This window comes from Xenopus laevis, chromosome 2S (genome assembly GCF_017654675.1).
Source record: "Xenopus laevis strain J_2021 chromosome 2S, Xenopus_laevis_v10.1, whole genome shotgun sequence".
NCBI lineage: Eukaryota > Metazoa > Chordata > Amphibia > Anura > Pipidae > Xenopus > Xenopus laevis.
The window spans coordinates 74342207-74367468 of record NC_054374.1 but is presented as its reverse complement, the minus strand read 5'-3'; positions in this window follow the sequence as shown (position 1 = coordinate 74367468).

Below are 25262 nucleotides of genomic sequence, written 5' to 3'. Positions count from 1 at the left end.
TTCACCCATCACTATTTTTCACAAACAAACTCCCCTTGCTTCAGAAAGTCTCACAGCCCCCCAGTCTCACACACTTCCTGCTGCTTCTTCCTTCTCCCCAGGCGATGACATCACTAATTTCACCCAGCCTCTACTATCCTCCTCATATGCTGGGTCTCATAGAGAATTCTGGGAGATGTACCCACTAGTGTTTTCCCAGACACTATGCCACAATATTTTGGCAAACCTGCAAATGTATTTAGCGCCCCATCTGCCAATGGAAAAACGATTGCACATTTTGTAGTTTACACCAGTGTGCAGTATATGTAATATCTGAAAAAAATATTTTTCTGCAGCAATACACCAGAGCACATGTACTGTATGTCCACAAATGCAGTGAGCAAAGTACAATTTTTTCACACAATACAATGTTTTTTTCCCAGAATTCCAGTGTTAAGTTGTGATACTATTCTTGCAATTGTTCTGGGCCTACCAGAATTGCATCTAATTCTCCAAAATGAACGCAACTGTGCTTCATCACAAAGCAGGGGGGCAATATTTTTGAAGTGTGTCTGGATTAATTTCAAAGTATTTGCTCTTATCATTTGTGGAGTTTGCCTTATTGTTTCAGCACAACTGAACTGCATTGATTGAAGCAGGGTGCTGGACATTCTGGAGCTACCCGTCTGGTCCAGAGGTGGCGTTATTTCTGGGGTCTGTTGCATCAATCGGTACAGTAGCACTAGTCTTATTGTAGAGGAAGTAGACTCCAAAATTCTTAGTGATTTGCAAATTTGTCCCATTTGCTTCGATTGGTTATGTCTATGACATTATTTTCAGTGTCAGTCTGCAAAACTAATTTATATATTTTTTTTATATAAATACACTAATTGGTTCTTTGTAATGGATTATTTATGTAAGCCCTAAGCATATTATTTAAAGCGTAGGGACAACAACAGAGCTTTGTTAATACATCATCTATTTTCACATAATTATTATACAATTTTAGAGCAGAACATATGTATTTTACAAACCTTTATTAATATGCTCCTTTGTGTTCCTGGAATATGTGAATGATTGTCCAGTTGGTGAGCGTTGAATCATGAACAATCTATTGAAAGAACATTGGGGAGCATATGGTAATCTCAAAGGTTTTCTTTAAAAGAGTCTGCAGTGCAGCTCCTGCTGACCAAGATCAATCTGTGCCTGAGCAGACAAGATAAATCCTAGTCTTATCATGCTGCAACAGATCCTAACAAAAGCAACCTAACACAATACCTTTACAATACATGCTGCAATAAAAGTATATTTAAAAACATCTGCATTCCAAAGCAGTATGCAGACAGCTGTGGTAAGTGTAAGGGAGGTAGCCAGGCTGAGGAAGAGAAATGGGTGATTTGGAATGACCTGTTATGAGAATATTAATTTGTTAATACATAAAGGACCAGTAATGTCAAAAATTTAAAATATATTTTTTATATTTAGTTTGTATTTGTTCATCCAGCACCTTCACCTCTGTTCCTTTGGTTGGCTAATCATTTTAGCCAGAGAGGCTATTACAAAGTGCCGGAACTAGGGGTAGGCAGTAGAGGCACCTGCCTAGGGTGCAATGATGTGGGGGCGCTGGCAGGTGCCTGTTCAAGATTCTTCTGCTTACCCCTAGTTTGCATTTGCTCCCTGCATCTGCAGCTCTCGTCTAACCGTCACTTGCCCCTCTGCCCCTCTGACGTTTCCCCTTCCCTACACAAAGGGGGCATGTGCGCATGCAGGGGGCGAGGATAGCCAGGAGCGGGGTTACCATTACTGCATTACTGCCAACTATTTGTATTGCAGTATTTTCTTTTTAAACATATATATATATATATATATATATATATATACTGTATATTATGTATATTCTGAAAAATATATGGGACTGTATTTACTTGTTTCATAAAAGCATATTTAAAAAAAATTAAGTACAAAAAGTATTTTGTCTAAAGGCTGATTAATGCTTTTCATACATCCAAACTCAACCCAGCTGATCCCAGGGTCACAGACTGAGGGACCAAATAAAAGGAGTTCAGTGACTGAAGAATTTACTTTTATCTCTCTTCGGAATGTCAGTATTTCAAGATGGAAAGAGAAGCTATTTGGCTTGGCGTCTCTCTTCAGATCAGTAAAATATGGCAAGAGGTACTGTATACAAACAATTTATAAATGTCCTTTAGTTAGCAGTACAAAATGTACTATATTTAAAGGTTATAATATATGTACATTGCATGCTGTGACTGGCATTGGTATTCATATTATTGAGATGGTGTGTACTTACAAATGTAATTATATCAAGTTTTGTGTATGTCCTCTCTGTATTTTCCGACTTGTACAATTTATTTAGCAATAAAAGCTTGACTGGGCTCCAAGAGCTACATAAAATCCTGTTGTTTGGAATACTCTAATTCTGGTAATTTTAAGTGCAGAACCTTCCATGGTATCAATGCCCCTTTTATTATGTGTATAAGGGTAGGGACACACTGGGCGATTTGGGGAGATTTAGTCGCCTGGCGACTAATCGCCGCGACTTTCCACGACCAATCTTCCCCGAATGCCTCCCCTCACTCTGTGCCTGGATAAAATGAAAAATCGCCTGCGCTAATCACACGCGGCGATTTGTTTTCCGAAGTCGCCCGAAGTTTCCTCGTGAGGCAACTTCGGGCGATTTCGGAAAACGAATCGCCGTGTGTGATTAGCGCCGGCGACTTTTCATTTTATCCAGGCGCAGAGTGAGGGGAGGCATTCGGGGAGAAAAGTCGCTGCGATTAGTCGCCAGGCGACTAAATCTCCCCAAATCGCCCAGTGTGTCCCTACCCTAAGGCAGCTAATTATTTACGTGCAACTCTTCCACACTAATATTTTTGAAACAGGCCACTATTAGAACAGTGTTATTATTATTATTGAAAACCTGAGCTTGTAGGATGACATATCCCATTCTTATATGAAAGGAGTAAATTATCTTCCACCCATTCTATGACCCATATTATTATTAATTATTATTATGACCCCTTATTAAACTACTCTGAACTGTAAATTCTGTCGCAAACATCCATCTAATCTGTTTAATTCTGTAACCCATGTTTGTCAATTTATTTTAATTTAATTTATTTTACTTTTAATATTACATTTTTAATCATGCTGATTTTAAGATTTTACTATTGAGAATCAATAAGCTTCATACCACAAACCAAATCTGCTCAGGTCCCACACAAAAAAGGAATGCTAATGGTAATTATAACAGAGAGAAAGCAAGCAAATAAAGTATAAAGAATATTAATGAGTAGAATCAGAAAGTATAAAAGAGAGCTGGTAGAAAGATAGGGCACAGAAGTAAAGCCAAGAGCAACACAGAAAGGGCAGCAAATATAGAGTGTAAAGTAGCAGATGAGTGAGGGGAAGATCAGGTAAAGAAGTGGGAAAGAGTAGAAGAAAAAATGCAAGACTGAGACAAAAGGATGAAAAGAGAAAATGAAGGTTAGAAAATGAAAAAAGGTGGAAGGAGGGAAATCCAAGGGTGATGTGGGAATTGGGAAAGTATCAGAGAAAAATATAAGAAAATAAGAAGAAAACCAAAAAGAAGAAGATATGCACAGCATTGATGAGGGTTGAACTCTCAGAAGAAAAAAGCAGAAACCATAAACCATAAATAAGAAAAAAAAGTGAGCAATGGGTTATGGATGATATGTTCCTGTGTGGTGAACTTTATGCTTGTGGGTCTTTTTGGGACCTAGAAATGCTCCTGTGATTTGGTGATTTGCTAAGGACATTGTTTCAACACACACTGGGAAGATAAAACAACTTTGTTTAACTACTGTAGCTCTTAATGTATGCCCTTAGGGAAAAATATAAAAAGAAAGAGCCAAAAACCTATGTGGCTTAACTCAAAGGGAAGAAAGGAAAATAAAATAAAAAGAGTAGGTCATTTAAGATCAAAGTTGGAGGGGATGGAATAGTCATTTAGAAACTATAAAAATGTCAACAGCTGTTCTAATCCAGCAAGCATCATTTTAGAAAATGAATCACAGAATTAACTGCCAAACAGAGATCAACACCCAGAATTCTTGAGTATTTTAAGAGTAATATGATGAGGGTTAAAAGTATTGTGCTATTAAAAAAAATATAGAGATACTAAGAAACCATAAATATATTTTTTATATTAATACTATATATACAACAGAGAAAGCAATGTCTGAGTGCATGTATTGTAATAGTGCAGATACTTTAACTAAATACAGTTATATTGCCTGACTAAAAAGAAGGCCCTTGAAGGAATTGTTCAATATAAAAATAAAAACTGGGTAAATATGGTGTGCAAAATAATATAGTAAATTAGCCAAAATATAATCTATAACAGCTGCATATAAATCAGAACTCTACTTTCTGCTTTGTTGCTCTCTTGGTTTTCACTGATTGGTTACCTGGCAGTAACCAATGAGCAACTTGAGGGGGGCCACATGTTTGCTTTTGAATCTGACCTGTATGCTAAGGATAAATTGCAAACTCACTGAACAGTTATGTCCCATGTGGCCACCCTTAAAGTAACTGACTAACTAAGAGCTAGAGAACTGAAAAGAAGGTTGGGTTCTGTTCTTTTATGTTAGACATTCGCTGACTCCAGTCTTTATAGGTTACATTTTTGGCTTACTAATATAACTAATAATATTAGAAACAGTTTTTATTTTGCACAATCAATATATTTACCCACTGAACTGTTCATTTTACACAATTAATTTAATAAGAGAGTCTTGTGGAATAACTCTTAGACAGCTTTGCTTGTTATTGTTTGTTTTTTTTAAATCATTTTAAATCTTTTTTTAACTCTTTCTGATCTAGTATGGTGTTACAGGATTTTTGGAAAGGGAACATCATTTCAGTATTAAAAAAACAACATACAGAGTATAATAACTATTATTACTACTGAAGATTGATGTATAGTGGGTAAAATATTTGAACAGATGCATTTACTGAGGCATTCCTGTAAATCTATAAATTGTCCTACCCTGTACTGCTCCATGCAAAATGTAGTGTACTTTTCCTAGTTATTTAAAATAGCTGGGAATTCTCCCAGGAAGTATTTAGCCTCAGTACAGAAAAGTGTTTGATAGGGAGCAGAGCCACCACAACTCAATAGAAAGCTTTTGATATAGAAAGTGATCATTCACAATAGTTTAGTAATTATTGACATTTATCATGTCTTTCAACGCATAAAACATAATCAAGTAAAGTGATTGTTAACTGAGCTGATCATTTGACTCCTTTTCAGATCATTGGCTATGTTGCTTGTATCTTTTTTTTTGGTTGAAAATATAAACATTTAGTTCTACTAAGGGCTGTGCAAATTAAATCCTGTCCCTGGTACCCCTGTGCATTCCATGATGTTTTGCCTTAATTATACATATAGATGGTGACAAGGATAGTCAAGGCATACGGTTTATATTTTTTTCTAAAGAAACCATTCATTGACTTCTCATGCCCTATGCATGTGACTAGTGATGGGCGAATAAATTCACCAGGCACAAATTTGCGGCGAATTCGCACTTTTCGCCGACGGCTAATAAATTTGTGAATCTCTCACAAAAATTTGCCGGTGAAAATTGGCCTGTGGCAATTTCCGATTTTCACGATTGTTTCTTTCGAAATGCTCGTTTTTTTCGTGAAAAGGTGAATTTCGTGAATTGAATTGCTCGATTTTGAGTGAAAACGTCAGAATTTCACAAATTTTTCGTGAACTTTCCGCTTCCACAATTTTTCACTAATTTTTTCAGTTTCACGAATTTTGTGGGAAATTTGCGAGTTTTTCGGCGAAGCGAAATGGGAGAAATTCGCCCATCACTAGATGTGGATCATTATACAGTCCTACAGTACATACATCCTACAATACTATACTTCATTTTAGTACAACAGTGGTCCAGTGTAGGAAGAAAGTTATCATTCACAAAAGCTTAGTTTTTCTTGGTGTTAGACATGTATGTACACTGTCAGCAGCAAACACTTTCTCACTCAACATACTGTTGTTAATTCTGGTAGTAGGTGTCAGTGTTCATCTTGTACAGTTAGGTAGATAAATATTTGGACAGAGACAACTTTTTTCTAATTTTGGTTCTGTACATTACCACAATGAATTTTAAATAAAACAACTCAGACGCAGTTGAACTGCAGACTTTCATCTTTAATTCAGTGGGTTGAATTACATAAAAATGCGAGGAACTAAAGCCTAATACACAATCACTTCATTTCAGGGGCTCAAAAGCAGTTGGGCAATTGACTCAAAGGGTATTTTATGGGCAAGTGTGCGGAATTCCTTTGTTATGTCATTATCAATAAACCAGATAAAAGCCCTGGGGTTGATTTGAGGGCCTTTCTGCATCTGAGTTGTTTCATTTAAAATTCATTGTGGTACTGTACAGAACCAAAATTTAGAAAAAAGTTGTCTCTGTCCAAATATTAATGGACCAAACTGTATGTTCATAAAGTTTTATTGAAACATGTGCATCCTGAAAAAGGTCTCCATGATGTGATGTTGTATCTATCCTTCTTCTGCACGTGAAGAGAATAAAGTATCAGCCATGCTTGCAGCATCACACTGACTGGCAAGAGTCCTGACTGTCACTGCAACTTCAGATTACCCAGTTACTCTGCTAACAAATGGCATTTATCATGTCCTCCAAGGCATCAAACATTCTCATTCAATGGTGAATGATGACCACAAGACTGCTTTCAAGATAAATAGCTGTGTTGTTTGTATCATTTTCCTTAGAGAAATACAATATACTGTCCATAGTACTCCTTTGAATTTTATGAAGTTTGTTCCTTAACTGCAAATTTTATATAGTAACTGAAATACATGGCACATATTTTACATTTGTTCTTAGAGCACTTCACTAATGATCTGTGTATATGATGCCACACTAAAATACACACATCTCTAGCATATAGTGTATCCCGCAGATTATTTTCAAGTTTTTACTTGCACTAATACCCATTCACTTCACCATCCTCTGTGCCTCTAGTAAGGAAACCATACCTAACAAATTTGTAAAATGCAAACAGGGCACTAGAGCTTCTTAAAAGGTTCTTTTTATTTCAAACAACTACTCTCAGGTCTTAAATAAACATCAAATATGGTTTAATAACTTAAGGACTAACGTTTCGGCCTTTCTCAAAGTACAGATAGGCACTTAATGAAAGCAATAAATACCTTTGATTGCGGGAAAAGTTAATTGGCTGACATGTCATCATCATCATCATCACTATGCGTCAAGTAATTAAGTTTCACGTATAAAACATATTTTGATAAAATGTTAAAATTCAGAACACATTTGTATCAAAACCCCTATTTAACTAGATAAGGAGATAAAACCATACTGTGTAACAATATATCAATTTTAGTTGCAACATCTTGTTTTACACAGCGCAATCCTAGACTGGCTGTACTGTTAATGTTACAGAGTATTGTAATCTGAGTGCAGGTGAAAGGTCTGACTTTGAAATCCCTCGAAGTTAATGGGCACACTAGGAAGGAGAGGGTTTGCACTACATTACATAGTACACACTACTGACACCTGACCTGTTTTTAGGATTGCATTTATTATATTCTTTATGCTATATAGATCTATAGTTATTGCAAATGAAGGATTTCGAAGTCAGACCTTTGACCTGCACTCAGATTACGATACTCTGTAACATTAACAGTACAGCCAGTCTATCATCCTTGATAAAGGTCCCCAGGTGGGACCGAAACGTTGGACAATGCTGTGTTACTAGCTTTACTAGAGTGTACTGATTCCTGCATTGATTGTATCATTCCAATTGATCATGCACCTCGCCTGCGACAAAGAGAGTGCAGACAACCAAGCATCTTTATATATATAGATATAAATATAAATATATATATATATATATATATATATATACTGTGTATGTAGAAGGGCAGTGGCAAACACTTACTGAAGCAAAGACCCAGGTGCTAATCAGAGAAAATTATATATTCACGTAGAAAGCTGCAGCACACTGGGATTTATCAAAATAAAACTTATTTTATTGGATCGACGTTTCGGTCCACACAGGGACCTTTATCAAGATAAATATAATGTGCAAGTGTAGACAAATTTATAGACTCACCCACCAGTGAACCTTCACCAGAACACGCCCACATATCAAGTGAACATTTTAACCCTAGATAGCCCATAAGTCCAGCGAACATGGATGATTTTAACTTGGTCTGAAAAACAAAGTGCATAGAACCATATCATTTAATATATAAAAATGCATAATCACATGTTATAAATACTCATAAAAGCTGTAATAAATTTAGTAAAAATATTTTTCTTTTATCGTGACATTGTAGTGAATATAGTGTTAAAAGTGTCATAAAATACTCTAAAAACAAACAATATCTATTAAATCCAAAAGACGTAAGCTGTTTGCATAGAAATTCATTACTATCTGTCAATGAAAATACATAGAATGGTATAAAATTTATAGTTACTCATAAGAAACATGTAAAAGAGCAGTCCTCTGGGGGCAATGGTATTTAGCATTTTAATCCAATATACCTCCTTTTGCAGTAGCATGTGATCCCAATCACCCCCCCCTAGCAGGTTCGGGAACTAAATCTATGCCCATGAATTTAAATGTTGGGAGATTGTGACCCATTTTTAAAAAATGTTGTGGTAGTGGTAGATCCGATTTTCCAGTTTCAAAAGCTTTTTTAATAGAAGACCTATGATTACCCATCCTCTCACGTAGGGTATTCTGCGTTTTCCCAACATATGTCAAACAACATAGACAAGTTATGATGTAAATGACATGTGTGGATGTGCAAGAAATGCGGTGTCTAATCATGATCTCTTTGCCAGTGTGGGGATGTTTAAAAGTTTTGCCTGATGACTAGGGATGTAGCGAACGGCGGAAAAAATGTTCGCGAACATATTCGCGAACTTGCGACAAAACATGCGAATAGTTCGCGAACGTCGCGAACCCCATAGACTTCAATGGGAAGGCGAATTTTAAAAGCTAGAAAAGACATTTCTGGCCAGAAAAATGATTTTAAAGTTGTTTAAAGGGTGCAACGACCTGGACAGTGGCATGCCAGAGGGGGATCAAGGGCAAAAATGTATCTGAAAAATCCATTGTTGACACAGCGCTGCGTTTTGTGCTGTAAAGGGCAGAAATCACACTACGTCACTCAGGTGATGTTTCTGGACACGGAATGTGAAAAAGCTCACACAGCTAGGTGGCACTTGGTTAAAGACTGGGCAAATAATGCCTGCAAGGTCAACGTATACACTACAGCCGTTGGATACGGAATATATTATTGCTGCTTGAAAAACGTCACTCGGGTGGTGTTTCTGGAGACGGTATTATTATTGATATTTAGACAGCTAGGTGGCAGTTGTTTGAAGAACAGATGCAGATGAGAGATCAGCAGCAGGACAGCTGCCCACAGCAGCTACATACAGAGCACTGCAGTAGAAGGTAGATTACTAGCCAGCAAAGCTACCTAACCTAAAATGTCCCTCAAATCCCTGCAGAGTTCTGTCCCTACAATACAGAGCAGTATCAAGTAGATTACTAGCCAGCAAAGTTACTAGCAACTGTCCCTCAAATCACTAACAGCTCTCTCCCTACACTAGCTCTTCCAAGCACACACAGGCAGAATGAAAAAACGCTGCAGGGCTTCAGTTTATATATGGAAGGGGAGTGGTCCAGGGGGTGTGGGGGTGGTCCAGGAGGGAGAGCTTCCTGATTGGCTGCCATGTATCTGCTGGTCTGGGGTGAGAGGGCAAAAATAAGCGCCAGCTAAGGCGAACCCAAATTGGCGAACGTCGCGCGACGTTCGCGAACATTCGCCGAACGCGAATAGTCGATGTTCGCGCGAATTAGTTCGCGGGCGAACAGTCCGCGACATCCCTACTGATGACATGTATCGACACGTAAAACAACCCGCACATTTGTAACAACCTTTGTTAAGTTTACTTAAAATGTTACCACCAGACTCATAACATTTGATTGGATCTGTCTGCATTAATAGGTCTCTTAAATTGGGTCCACGTTTATATCCCCACAAAGGTTTTTTAGTAAGCCATTGGGATCATTTTTTGTCACTTTTCAAGATTGGCCAGCTGTTTTCGACTATACTCCTCACCACCATGGAACCAGTAGTAAAACTGGATGTCAGAATGAAACGATTCTGTTCATTCTGACATGTTTTATGCTGGGTATCATGTGTCTGTGCTAAATGATCCCGGCTCTTTCAATGGATTTAGTAATTACATGCTGACGGTAACCCCTTTGTTTAAATCTATCAGCAGTTTCCACTATTTGCCTTTCGCGGATCTCCTGATAAGAAGAATTTCACATAGTGCGTAAAAATTGTGAAAATGGAACCGCTTTTTTAGAACTTGGAGGATGAAAACTCGTGGAATACAAAAGAGTATTTCTATCAGTTGGCTTACGATACAATTTATATCCCATAAGTTTTCATCCTCCCAGTTCTAAAAAAGCGGTTCCATTTTCACAATTTTTACGCACTATGCGAAATTATTCTAATCAGGAGATCCGCGAAAGGCAAATAGTGGAAACCGCCGATAGATTTAAACAAAGGGGTTACCGTCAGCATGTAATTACTAAATCCATTGAAAGAGCCGGGATCATTTAGCACAGACACATGATACCCAGCATAAAACATGTCAGAATGAACAGAATCGTTTCATTCTGACATCCAGTTTTACTACTGGTTCCATGGTGGTGAGGAGTATAGTCGAAAACAGCTGGCCAATCTTGAAAAGTGACAAAAAATTATCCCAATGGCTTACTAAAAAACCTTTGTGGGGATATAAACGTGGACCCAATTTAAGAGACCTATTAATGCAGACAGATCCAATCAAATGTTATGAGTCTGGTGGTAACATTTTAAGTAAACTTAACAAAGGTTGTTACAAATGTGCGGGTTGTATTACGTGTAGATACATGTCATCAGGCAAAACTTTTAAACATCCCCACACTGGCAAAGAGATCATGATTAGACACCGCATTTCTTGCACATCCACACATGTCATTTACATCATAACTTGTCCATGTGGTTTGACATATGTTGGGAAAACGCAGAATACCCTACGTGAGAGGATGGGTAATCATAGGTCTTCTATTAAAAAAGCTTTCAAAACTGGAAAATCGGATCTACCACTACCACAACATTTTTTAAAAATGGGTCACAATCTCCCAACATTTAAATTCATGGGCATAGATTTAGTTCCCGAACCTGCTAGGGGGGGTGATTGGGATCACATGCTACTGCAAAAGGAGGTATATTGGATTAAAATGCTAAATACCATTGCCCCCAGAGGACTTAACGAGTACTGCTCTTTTACCTGTTTCTTATGAGTAACTATAAATTTTATACCATTCTATGTATTTTCATTGACAGATAGTAATGAATTTCTATGCAAACAGCTTACGTCTTATGGATTTAATAGATATTGTTTGTTTTTAGAGTATTTTATGACACTTTTAACACTATATTCACTATAATGTCACGATAAAAGAAAAATATTTTTACTAAATTTATTACAGCTTTTATGAGTATTTATAACATGTGATTATGCATTTTTATATATTAAATTATATGGTTCTATGCACTTTGTTTTTCAGACCAAGTTAAAATCATCCATGTTCGCTGGACTTATGGGCTATCTAGGGTTAAAATGTTCACTTGATATGTGTACGTGTTCTGGTGAAGGTTCACTGGTGGGTGAGTCTATAAATTTTTCTACACTTGCACATTATATTTATCTTGGTAAAGGTCCCTGTGTGGACCGAAACATCGATCCAATAAAATAAGTTTTATTTTGATAAATCCCAGTGTGCTGCAGCTTTCTACGTGAATATATATATATATGTTCCTAAGACCCCCTGAAGACCATGTTCCTAAGATTTTGGTCTTGAGGAAGGTCTTAGGAACAGACCGAAACGTTGACCTGTTTTAATATGACAATAAAGAGTATGAGATTTAAATATTTACATTTTTTGGAAAGGTTCCCTGTGTGCACCCTAACTTTTCTCGTTTCTTGAATGCAGCTCCAGTGGGTAGCACCTGGGTTACATATTTGCATTTAATGGACTCGGTATATATATATATATATATATATATATATATATATATATATATATATATATATATATATATATATATATATATATATACACACACATACTTTTGGTTACATTGAACACATTTGTTTTTACCAAAAATTAAGCTTTCATGAAAAAAGCCTGGAAACCCTGCTTTAATATACATTTTTTAATATATGAAAAAAATGTCTGGCTGGTTGTGTCTGAAAAAGATACAGGGAATATAATTATATTGTATACATGCAGTTTTAATTGTTAATCAAAAACAATAAAGGAGAAGACAAGGTATGATCACTGGGGGGGTGCCAAAATGTTTAGCAACATTAGAACCTGGACTAGTTCTCCTGTTTTCTGCACTGGCTCAGGGTACGATGCCAAAACACCATATCTGTACATGCCCAGTAGTATTAAAAGCCAAACTTAGAATAAAAGACACTTTTCACTTGACAACGCATACACACTCAACCAGTTTGGAAGAAGATCGCAATGTGATGCTCCTACTGAAGAATCCCAGACCAGTGCCCCAACAAGAGCACCAGGTCAGGTTTTAGATAAAAAACAGAAGTAATGTATCTTTAAAAGTTACTTATGGTTATGATTTTATAATGGTGCAATGTAAATATTATATTAAAGGTAAGTGTCATTTCAATAACCGTGCAAAAGGCCTGGGTTTGAGGCCATTGGGAAAAACTAGATAACTTGTTGGTGGAAGAAACACTACTTAACATTTTTCTTTTTTTATATATTACAATCTAAATGTACCCTTGCTGACCATAATATATATATACATATATATATATATATATATATATATATATATATATATATATATATATATATATATACATACACACACATATATTTAATTGCAACCAGTTTTCAGGATTTGGTGGTTGGCCTGGGCATTTTTATTATTCCGCAGAAATGAAGAAACTTTCTCTAGTTCATTTGCATGTCAAACCAACCTTTACTAAGTACTTATTTAGATGTTTGCCATTTAAGAGCAACGTCGGTTTCCAGAAAAAAATAGGTTTGAAAAATAGGTTTGGTTATAAAGACGTTATTTTTTTCAAACAAATGGCATTTTATAAGGAACCTTAGTATTACCAGAATATTTTACCTTATGCTAAAAGTTCTTCGCTTTTGCACATCAGCTTTAAAGTAAAATACTACTATAATTTATTTGATAAGTCATTTGAAGGTTTATTTTGAATATATTTAAAAGATGATCTATTTCAAGCCAGTGACTGCAAAGAAATAAGAAAAGGTCAACAAAAGAAACAAGGATTGTGCTGAATGTGCGAATGTGTTCTTATAAAACAGAAACTTACATATTAAATAATTCTTGCCCAAAAACACTGGCCAAATTTGCACTTAGGCAGTAACCCATATCAACCAATTAAGGATTAGCTTTTTTTTTAGCCAGCTGCAGGTTGAACACTGAAAACAATCATCTGATTGGTTGCCATGTTTTTACTGCTCAGAAGCAAATTTGCCCAGCGTTTATAAATGAACCCCAATGTACCTAAGTGTGGCATGTCTATAGTACAGTGGTAAAGCACTGTGGTATACAATGGTGTTTCACAATTTTGTGACTATTTCTGAATAAATATTACCTAAAACATGTACAATTTTTCACACAAGTCCCTAAAACTAGATAATGAGAATCAAATTAAACAAATCAGTCAGAAACATATTATGCTTGTTATATATTTGTGTTTGGCAAATGTAAATAAACCTCTAGTGTTCACAATTCATTTGAAGGGGAAATTAGATTTAGGTGTTTCAATTAATGGAATCATATTTAGATGTCCTCAATATCCAACTCTGTTCTGAACTCAATACAGGTTTGTGGAAGTGTGTCATGGCTTTGAAGATTTCTGAGAACCTCCAAAAACAGTATGCGAGCATGGGAAGAGTGAGCCCCAAAACGTGCATAATGGTGTTTTTAAAATGATTAAATAGTCTTTTGATGTTTCACACATACCAGCAATTTAGAAATCTATTTCTACAATTGTTTGGTGAAAAAACAACTCAACAAGAACTTCAGGACAGCACCAACAAAATCTTTTATACTTAAAACGCCTTTATCCGTGCTTCACAGGGGCAACACGGCAACGTTTCAGGCCACATGGCCTTTTGTCAAGCTATTGGTGAAAAAACAATCACAAATCAGAGCCAAATCAAAGGACATATTATTGATAAGAACAGATTAATGGGAGTCACAAAAGCAAAGTGCGTAGCAGCGAATGACTTTAACCCTCACTAGCTTGTTTAGTTTGTTCCCTTTGTCTAGCCAACAAAAAAAAGTATAATTATATTTTTATGTTTTTGAAATAATAATAATAGACTTAGAGGGTTATTTATTAAAGTCCAATTTTTTCTGATTGGACTTTTAAAGTGGAAAACACAATTTTTTCGTGAAAACCCCAATGGTGCTAAAAGTCTGAATAAAAAAATACTCCAACTCAGACCTGCCAAGTTCATGTAGAAGTCAATGGCAGATGTCCCGTTGATATCCTGATCTGGGTTTCCAAAAAAAGTCGTGGTATTCGGGCATCAAATTTGAAAAAGTTGTGGTATTCAGGGAGTCAAATAGAAAAATTTGCGATATTCGGATTTTTTTACAGTTTTGAGTTTTTTTCACACACAAGAAATGTTTGGGAAAATTTATTGATCATTAAGGGGCAAAAATCTGTGTGGATTTGGTTGGAGACGTTTTCAGAAAATTGAATGGAACTTTTCGAATTTTGATAAATAACCCCCTTGGTAACATGGCCAAAAAGCCCCATCCAGAACCTAATGAATTTTATTATGAGTTAAAAATTGCAGCAAATAGACAGGTTTGTGGTTTCCTGGTGCAGCAAGGTTTCTATAAATCTAGCTAAAGTGAGGACATCAGTTTATTATGTTCTTCAGAGCCATGAGCATTGAAGATGAAGTTCAGTGATGACTAAGGGCACTAGAGACACTTGCTTTATGTTACTATATATGGGGAAAAGAATTATAAGAATATAAACAGGCCATGGTGTCTAATTGGTGGTATAGTAGTGTGATCCTACAAATTAGCATGGATAAATTATAATTTTCATTGAGTCATTTCCTTCATTTTAGAGCAGCCTCGGTTCTTAGCATAGATGAGGTTTGTTTGAACAGTGGAACAAGGCATCACTGTAAAACCAGTGTGGCTGTCTCAACTTACTTTGATTATTTGATTGATTATGTAGCCTCTGCACCTGTCTACTCTAAAACACTTGAAAAGAACTGTAGTTTTACTCTCTATTTTCCCATTTTCGAAATCTCTCCAAACGAGAAAGAAATAAAGGATTTTCTATTGATAGGTGTGGAAAGAACTGTTCTTTCTTATTAGAACCTGTCTAACATGGTGGTTCATAGATGAATGTATTTATTTACTGCAAAAGATAAACTGCAAAAGTAACATGTAATAAGCAAGAGTAAAAATATAGATGTAAAAAGGCCTGGTGTGGTCAACCCAAATTATTATATTTTGTTGGAAGCCCAAAAGTGGGTGGCGCTACAACCAGACTTTTAATGGGGAAATTTAAACTGCTGCCACTATTACAGCTTTCTGGATACACTCACCAAGTTTGAATAACATAGTCATGGGGTCAATACATTATGGCCTATGCCTTCATAAAGTGCCTCATGTTTGAATGATGGAGGAGGGATGCTTGTTTAATATAGGTACAGTAAGGGGCCAATTCATTAACTTCGAGTGAAGGAATAGAAGAAAAAATACTTTGAATTTCGAAGTGTTTTTTTGGCTACTTCGGCCATCGAATGGGCTACTTCGACCTTCGACTACGACTTTGACTTTGAATCGAAGGATTCGAACTAAAAATCGTTCGACTATTCAACCATTCAATAGTCAAAGTACTGTCTCTTTAAGAAAAAACTTCGACCCCCTAGTTCGCCACCTAAAAGCTACTGAACCCAATGTTAGCCTATGGGGAAGGTCCCCATAGGCTTGGCTAAGTTTTTTTTGGTCGAAGGATAATCCTTCGATCGTTCGATTCGAAGGATTTAATTGTTTGATCGAACGATTATTCTTTCGATCGTTCGATCGAAGTATTTGTGCAAAATCCTTCGACTTCGATATTCGAAGTCTAAGGATTTTCATTCCCAGTCGAATATCGAGGGTTAATTAACCCTCGATATTCGACCCTTGATGAATTTGCCCCTATGTGTTTCTTTAAGTAATACGTGAATGGAATTCTTACACAACCCAAATATAGGCTCAGAGGTAGACTGATATCAGTCACACACCTATGTAAGACTCAATCAATCTGATACAGAATTGTAGCATTAAACTGCAAACTGCATTAAAGCTACTACACTCTTTGGGGGTTAAACTGTATGGTGATATCTACAGTGTAATGAGGTATATAGGAAGTAAAGGTGTGGTTGACAGTTATTTAGAAGTTCTTAAGCTTTTGAAATAGCCTTTTTTTACCAACCTAAGACATTGCCATAATTATGTAATGTTAAAGCTAATTTATTTGTTCTGTGATGATCATTTTTGTAAGTTGTGTACAGGCCAAGGAAACACACAATCTCTACTGAATACTACATGTCAGAAGGTGACAGTGAGCATATCCTGTTGAAATGTTCGGTGCTTATAATCACTAACCATAGAGTTACCCATAATAATTTTTGTAATTTGTCTGGATAGAAAATAACATTTGATGAATAAGGTCTCCAGTCACAAAACAGAATCCATACCGGTGAAATTGACTTTGAATTATAATTGTCACAATATAATTTTTGCACACAGAGCTGATATATCGGACTATACATTGGCCATTTATAGTTCATGGCTTTAGGACATTGCTGCTTTTTTACTCAGTGGGTGTAACTACAAAGCATTTAAAGGTCATGACTAATACCAAGCCCTGGGATGCCTGGATTTAGATAACGCAGGACAGAAAAAAAGCCATAAACTTACAATTCAGCATGAAAAAGACGATAAGATATATGAGTGAATAGATTAAGGGTTTTAGAAAATTCGAATTTCTTGAATTCATTTTGAGTATTGGACATGAGTGGCAGAAAAACTCAGTCCTCGAACCGCAGCAGCTTGTTTCTACCTTTAAAGGAGACATCCTTTATTCCTTGTGCGCTCATATATTTCCAAATCAATCATTGACCTTATCAAGCAGACACTGTAGGTCCTTTTTATAGAACTGCATAGCAATGGCACAATAACAGATCACCATTATAGGCCATTTAATGAGAAATGGATTTTTCTCTACACTATGCTTTCCCTGCATTTGTTAGTCTTTTCATTGAGCATTGTGCTTTAAGAAACAAGCTTGTTAAATATAATTCAAAACTTAATAGAAAACTGCCTAGAATATTGCTAGGCCTTCTTATTTTATGTTTACCACTAAACATGAATTAAAGACTGTACATGACAAAGAAAGCAAAAAATAGGGCAAAACTGTTTCATAATGTTTCATTCATAATGTATCTTCTTTATAATTTTTCATTTTAATCTGACTGATGTTGCAACCTTTTATCTGAATAACCAGCAAGCAATGCAGCAATGGGTTGGAGAACGCAGGTCATATAAAAGGGAATAACTGTTAGTAGCAGAAAGTTGGAGAATGCACTGCCACTTTTTAGTTCACTTGTTATACCTCACTTTGAAATATTGTTTTTATTTTTAGAGGCTCAAATAGAAACTATGTAAAGAGGAGCATCTAAGATGGTTTGCATTTTATTTATGTAGCTATGATTGTTTATCGTTCAGTTACTGCTTCGGTGGAGCTTACAATTAGTGATGGGCGAAAGTATTTGGCTCGTGAATTCCCGTGATTCGCTGTCGAATAAATTCGCGAAACCGCCAAGAAAAATCGCCAGCTAATTTGCGGCAGCATCATAAAACAGACGCTGGCGTTAAAAAAAAAAAAACGGACGCCGGCATCAAAAATGAGACGCCGGCGCCGTTTCGCCTCAAATTCGCCAATCACTTCTAACAATCTAGGGCTCATTATCGAAATAACAAACCAGATCAGGAAAGACCATGACTTTTACATCTGCAACACAGAAGTAAGATGAGAGAGAGAGAAAGGATATGATACACATTCATCTATATCAGCTTTATTAACTGACTTCAGGAGGGAAGCATTTTCTCAAAGCAACCCATAGCAGTAGGGAAAGTTAATTTTTTAATCTGCCATTAAAATGACGATAACAGGTAACTAATTCAGAAAATACACATCTTGTTCTATAGATACAATTTTAATGTTCTGTACAATAACCATGATATATGAAACCCTGTGAAAATGGCATCATATCTTTTATTAACATGCCTACTCGATTGTGTTATATTACTTTCACGCCGTACTGCAAATTCTTTTTATACATATAAAACTCTCTGCGCTCTGTCCTCTTCTTTCTTTTATGTGGCCCTTGTGAATTTCCCATAAACAGTTAAAAATAATCACAGTAATAATTCTGAGAGCTGCGTGCCTTACAAAACCCTCTCTTCCGTATATATCTAAGTCATTAAATTGCTCTGTGAAAAAAAATCCAGGCTCACTCCAAGACATGCACACACGATGCTCCTTATTTATTTTATGATCTGTGGCATCTCGTCCTCAGAATAAACAGAATAAAGGAGAAGGGAGATGAAAGGGACACACTGAAGTCAAGGGCTGTTTGTTAGTTTCTACCCGCAGCACAGAATGGACCAGTGCTGAACATCAGGCGGTCTTTGAAGCCAGGATATACAAAAATACAATTGCGTGAGTCATTTCACAAAGTGCTCCGGTCCATAGTATGAACCTCACAAAAAAAACATAATAAAAGAATCTACATATATTGTGTGCTTCTCTATACACATACAATACTTCAATGCTGTTTGTAACAGGTTCTATTTATTATCCTTAAATCCAATCTATTTCTCTACTTTATATTTTTGTCTATATAACCATTTACTGTTCTATATGTATTTATCTGTTGTCTATCCAATTAGCCAATCACCCACTGTCTAGTTATATATCTTTTATCTGTTTTTTTATTATTTGTATATCTAGTGTGTTATCTATGTATCTGTCTATCATCTCTAAGACTAGATATTTATTTATATTGTTAATGATTGATCCATTATGTTCCTATACAGCAATATATATATATATATATATATATATATATATATATATATATATATATATATATATATATATATATATATATATACACACATATATATATATACACACACACACACACACATATATATACATATATATGTATATATGCAAAAGTTTGGTTTGGTGCACTCAGTATCCATTTACGGTCAATAACAATCATATTTCCAGCACTTTTCCAGCACTTGGTTAAAAAAAGTGAAAAGAGTAGATTTATTGGATGAACATTTCGGCTCGTCTACTTGACTATTCGTCCATACAAAATCTCTCCAGTTCAGTTAAATTTTATGGCTGCTGAGCATGGACAGCCTGCTTCAAATCATCCCATAGATTTTTGATGATATTCAAGTCAGGGGACTGTGACTACAATTCCAGAATATTGTACTTTTCCCTCTGCATAAATGCTTTTGTAGATTTCAAAGTGTGTTCAGGGTCATTGTCTTGTTGGAATATCCAACCCCTGCCTAACTTCAACTTTGTGACTGATGCTTGAACATTCTACCAAAGAATTTGTTGATATTTCATCCGACCCTCGACTTTAACAAGGACCCCAGTCCCTGAACTAGCCACACAGCCCCACAGCATGATGGAACCTCCACCAAATTTGACAGTAGGTAGCAGGTGTTTTTCTTGAAATGCGGTGTTCTTCTTCCCCCATGCAAAGTGCTTTTTGTTATGACCAAATAACTACATTTGTTTGTTCTAAGATGACTGTGGCTTGTCTAAATGAGCTTTTGCATACAACAAGTGACTCTGTTTGTGGTGTGAGTGCAGAAAGTGCTTCTTTCTCATCACCCTGCCACACAGATGTTCTTTGTGAAAATTGCGCTGAATTGTAGAACAATGTACAGATACACCATCTGCAACAAGATGTTCTTGCAGGTCTTTGGAGGTGATCTCTGGGTTGTCTGTAACCATTCTCACAATCCTCCTCATAAGCCGCTCCTGTATTTTTCTGGGCCTGTCAGACCTATGAGATAGCTTTTTGTAGCCTTCCCCTAAACCATGATACTGGAAAATCTTTGTTTTCAGATCTTTTGAGAGTTGCTTTGAGGATCCCATGCTGTCACTCTTCAGAGGAGTCAAACAGAAGCACAACTTGCAATTGGCCACCTTAAATACCTTTTCTCATGATTGGACACACCTGCCTAAAAAGTTTAACGAGCTAATCCAACCAATTTTGTGTTGCCAGTAATCAGTATTGACCAGTTACATGCATTCAAATTAGCAAAATTACAAGGGTACCCAGGTTTTTGCGCAGCCAGTTTTTCACATTTGATTTTATTTCATACAACTGAATACTGCTTCACTAAAAATCTTTGTTCAGAAAACACCCTAGTACTCAGATGTTCCTGGGAAATGAAAGACATACCACTATCTTTTTTGTTGAAGGTGGAGTAAATTATTATGCAGGCTGAGAGGGGTTCCCAAACTTTTTCACATGAATATGTGAATATATATAATACACAAAAGCCATGAATATCTTGTAAATTATATCCTTATAAACGGTGAGTTCTGTTGTCACCAGTTATGAACGGTGAGTTCTGATGTCATTTCTGCCACATGACTCACTGAAATGTGTGTATTATAAGAAATAAAGTACCCCCAGTTGCAAAATATGAGGATATTAGAAGTTATATTTAAGATGGCCAACTACGTCAAAGTCATCCCATACTGTATCTGGCCAGTCCTATGCTCAATTTTCATCTGATTCATTAAGAATTCTATAGTTTCATTATACATTTTATAAAAGGGACGAATATGTTTTACCTGCAACTTACTAGCTGCTTTCAAAGTAAAACTCCCAAACTCTCTCCAACTATAGTCAGGTGATCCCACTGGTGTCTAATAAAAGGGCAGCCAAGTTTGGGAGTTTGGGAGTTTTACTTTGAAAGCAGATATGGGATGACTTTGATTGTGATCTGTTTAGCTTTCTCTTTATTTTCTTTTTTATCCAATAATTTTCTACCATAAATGATGTATCTGTTTATCTGTAAATTATATGCTTATATCTTTGTTTATTTTGCTATTTACAATCAATGTTTCTATCACTCTATATAGTTATTATGTAATAATCAATCAAGCCATCTTTCTATAAATAATCCTGCTATCTGTATCTATCTATGTATATTTATTCATCAATAAATCTATCCATATGTCCATTTATCTAATAGTATATCTGTCCATTCTTCCAAGCATCTATCTGTACATGAGTCTTTATTCTGGGAAAACCATGATATATATTAGCATTCTTGTGTGTTCTCCTGCCAGTATAACTAAAGGTCAAAACAAAGCCATTGCTCTGTTTGGGAATGAAAGCTGGCTGCCAGAAGTTCACAGCATCAATTTTGCTAGCAGAAGTTTATATTACGTGCATTCCAAATAAGAAGCTCTGCATGGATACTGTATGTGTTCTTTAGGTGTTTGTAAGCAAATAATTGCCATGCTGAGAGTCACTGTCCCTTTTCCTCACCCTCCTGAAAATTATTCACTGTTTTCATGCTCACATTTTATTATAATAATATTTTTTCACAGTGAATTAGTTGCATCTGTAAGCAAGGATCAAATATTAAATACATAACATTTTATTTTCTGCATCACCTGTAACTGGTTTTACTCTAGGATACAAAATACAAGAAAACATAGTCAAATTATAAAAAGGAAAAATTTTCCAAGCATGTGATTGTTATGTTAACCACAGATGTTTGATTAGAGATACAAAAGGAATTGTGCGGGTGAATAAAATGGAAGAGGAAAGATGCTGTCAATGCCCTTGGGGTTGGTGAGAAGGGCAAGTTCTGGAATCAGATCATAATTGATCTAATAACAGATCCAAAGGTCAGAGGAGGAAAGTCAGTGTAGCTGATATAGAGCAAACTAACACTTAAACTGTAAGTAGAAGTCAGAAGAAACAAACGTTCTAAGTAGGTGCACATATTTGCAACAACAGTAGTAGAATGAATAAGAAATGAGTTCTTCTGAGCTGTACCATGATTATAGTTTAGTTGACCCATCAGTGAAGATGCAGGAGAGAAGTCATCACTGGAGGGAGTTGTATGAGATTGTACAGTATGTTTTAGAGAGGGGCTGTCTACCAGTCCGAAAAATCCTCTATTCTGTGTAAGTCTGTGAGATATTCGCAACTTCTCCTCACTGACAAGTACTCAATGCATCTACTTGTGTCATGTCACTGGCATCCAATTATACTCTCTCATTCTGGGTTCACTTACGCCACATAAACAGAAGATAAGATCATTTCAATACGTGTGGTTATTCTAGAAACTGCACATTGACAGCAGTCTCTATAAAGATAGAGCTCTATAGAGATATGATAACAACTAATTCTGGAGGTTAGACCCCCAGAGTAGGAGTTAAAATATAACATAAATAGAATAACAGGAACTTGGAGTAAGTGTAACTCCTCAAATACCAAATACACATTTTATTATTGCCAAGAAGAACAGAGTCATCCTTAGTTTCATTCATATAAGATTATAGAATAAAATACTGGTAAAATGAAATAAAAAAAGAGATTGAAATCAAGAAAAATAACTCCCAAGTATACATGGGTATAAATGCTGGTGCACAGAAATACTGTGTCTATATAAATGAAAGCTGAAATTACATTTTTCACAATTAATCCAGTCATATTATGAGAAGGAGCCACAAAGAATAAAAAAAAAAGTAATGATCGCTTACTTTTGACATAAAATTTGTTGTACAAGTGAAGCAAAATTGAGGCACATAACTTGTTTTTCTTTTTTGTGATGCCAGACGCAGTCTATTTTTTGGACAAAGCTTAGACTTATACTGCAGTTAGGAACACTGAAAGTATAATGTGAATAAAGTAACCCTATTTTAAAATATAAGGATTTACACAAAAGCCATGAATATCCTGTAAAAATTATATCCTTCTAAAAGACCCTTAGTGATGTCATATAAACACAGCTTAGTGGTCATTTTTGTCACATGACTCACTAAAACGTGTGTATTATAATAAATAAAGTACACCTTGTTGAAAAATATGAGGATATTAGAAGTAACCTCAGAGTTCCATGACCTGTATAAAAGCATGGCTTAAATATAATATCCTTACATTTTACAATACCCCATATGATACACTAAAGCCATGAATATCCTGCAAATTATATCCATATAAACGGCTTTCACTTAAACTTGTGTATTAACAAATAAAGTACCCCTTGTTGTAAAATATGAGGATATTAGTAGTAATCTTGGAGTTCCATGACCCGTTCCAGTGAAACTCCTTATATATATATATATATATATATATATATATATATATATATATATATATATATATATATATATATATATATATATATATATATATATATATATATATATATATATATATATATATATATATACACACACACACGTAATACACAGTAGTTATAGGTTTATACTGACAGCAGTAAAAACATATAATTTTATTCCTTGTTAGACAGAGTTGATTCTTAAGCAAAAAATATTTTTTAAGGCATTTGTGATAACAACTGATGCTGTACTTTTGTTTGACTTTGTGTCTCACCCAATGCCTAGAACATTTTTTTTCCCTGGCATCACCTTTCTCTCAATTTTCTCCTTGTGTATAATCGAAAATGACAAATGGGAAGGAGTATCCATTAAAAGCTGTTGTTGGGCCTTGTGCTGTTCTGACATTGTTGCTATGCTGCAGAGGCCGACTGAATGCTTGTGGCTTTCCTATACAGAAAACCTGCTTTTGTTGCCCATGTTTCAAATTCTGCTAATTGGGCTCAGATGCACTGCATTATGTAACTGGTTGCCTCTGACCTCTATGTATTTTACCTTTAGGGCTCTTAAACATTGGCATTCTTGATGCGCTCCCATGTGTTGGCTTTTGTATTTCCATTTCACTGCAATGGAACAGACACAGCCCACACAACCAATGGCACCACGATGAAATGCTGAACACAAGTGAGATGCTGCATGTCACATGCTATTTGCATTTGGCAGTTCAGCATGGTTCATGGGTACAGCTATATTAAATGGGACCTGTCCCCCTAAAAAATCTTTCCAAATCCTATTTTATATTAGTCAAGCAAAATAAACGTAATTTACACTAAATAAAGTATTTATTGATGATTTTTATGTTTTTTATTTCTGAATTACATTGTTTACACTGCAACTAAAATTTTATTCCTGAATCAAGAAGTATATTTTTTTTTTACTTGTTATATTGTTGTGTAGGCAGCCATCTCAGGTCATTTTGCCTGATTCTGTACTTTTAGAAAGAGAGACTTTCTCCAACTCAATGTAACTGGAGGAGTCGCAGCGGGATTTTTACTACTGAGTGCTGTTATTTTATCTATCAGGGAGCTGTTATCTGGTTACCTTCCCATTGTTCTGCTGCTGGAGGGGAGGGTGGGGGGCCGTGATGTTACTCCAACTTACAGTGCAGAAGTAAAGAGCACAAGTCACATGATTGGGGGCACCTGGGAAACAATATGTCTTGTCCCATGTCGGATTATAAAATTAAATATTAAAAAAAAAAATCTGTTTTGAAATGGATTTCAGTGCAGTTTCTCCTGTGACTAAATCCCTTTAAGTCTTGGAATTCACAATCACAGCAAGCAGGAAGAAGCCATTTTGTGGACACTGCTATTAAGGCAAGCTTTGTATCTTGTTTATGGGCTGGAATAGGGCATCTGATGCCCATGCACTAGTACACAATTACAGTAGATGAGGAGAAGGGAGGGGAAATGTGAGGAGTGCAGTGATATCTAGGAAGAGCAGAATGGAAAAGGAGTTAGTGGTTGCCCAGCCTCTAAGCCTAAGGCAACAAATGATTAACAACTGACACTTTCAAACTTGTTCAGGTATAGATTTCATGTTTAGTTGAAAAAGAACTATTATACAGCTTTTAATGTCTGACTCCATATGCTTTCCTGTGCATTG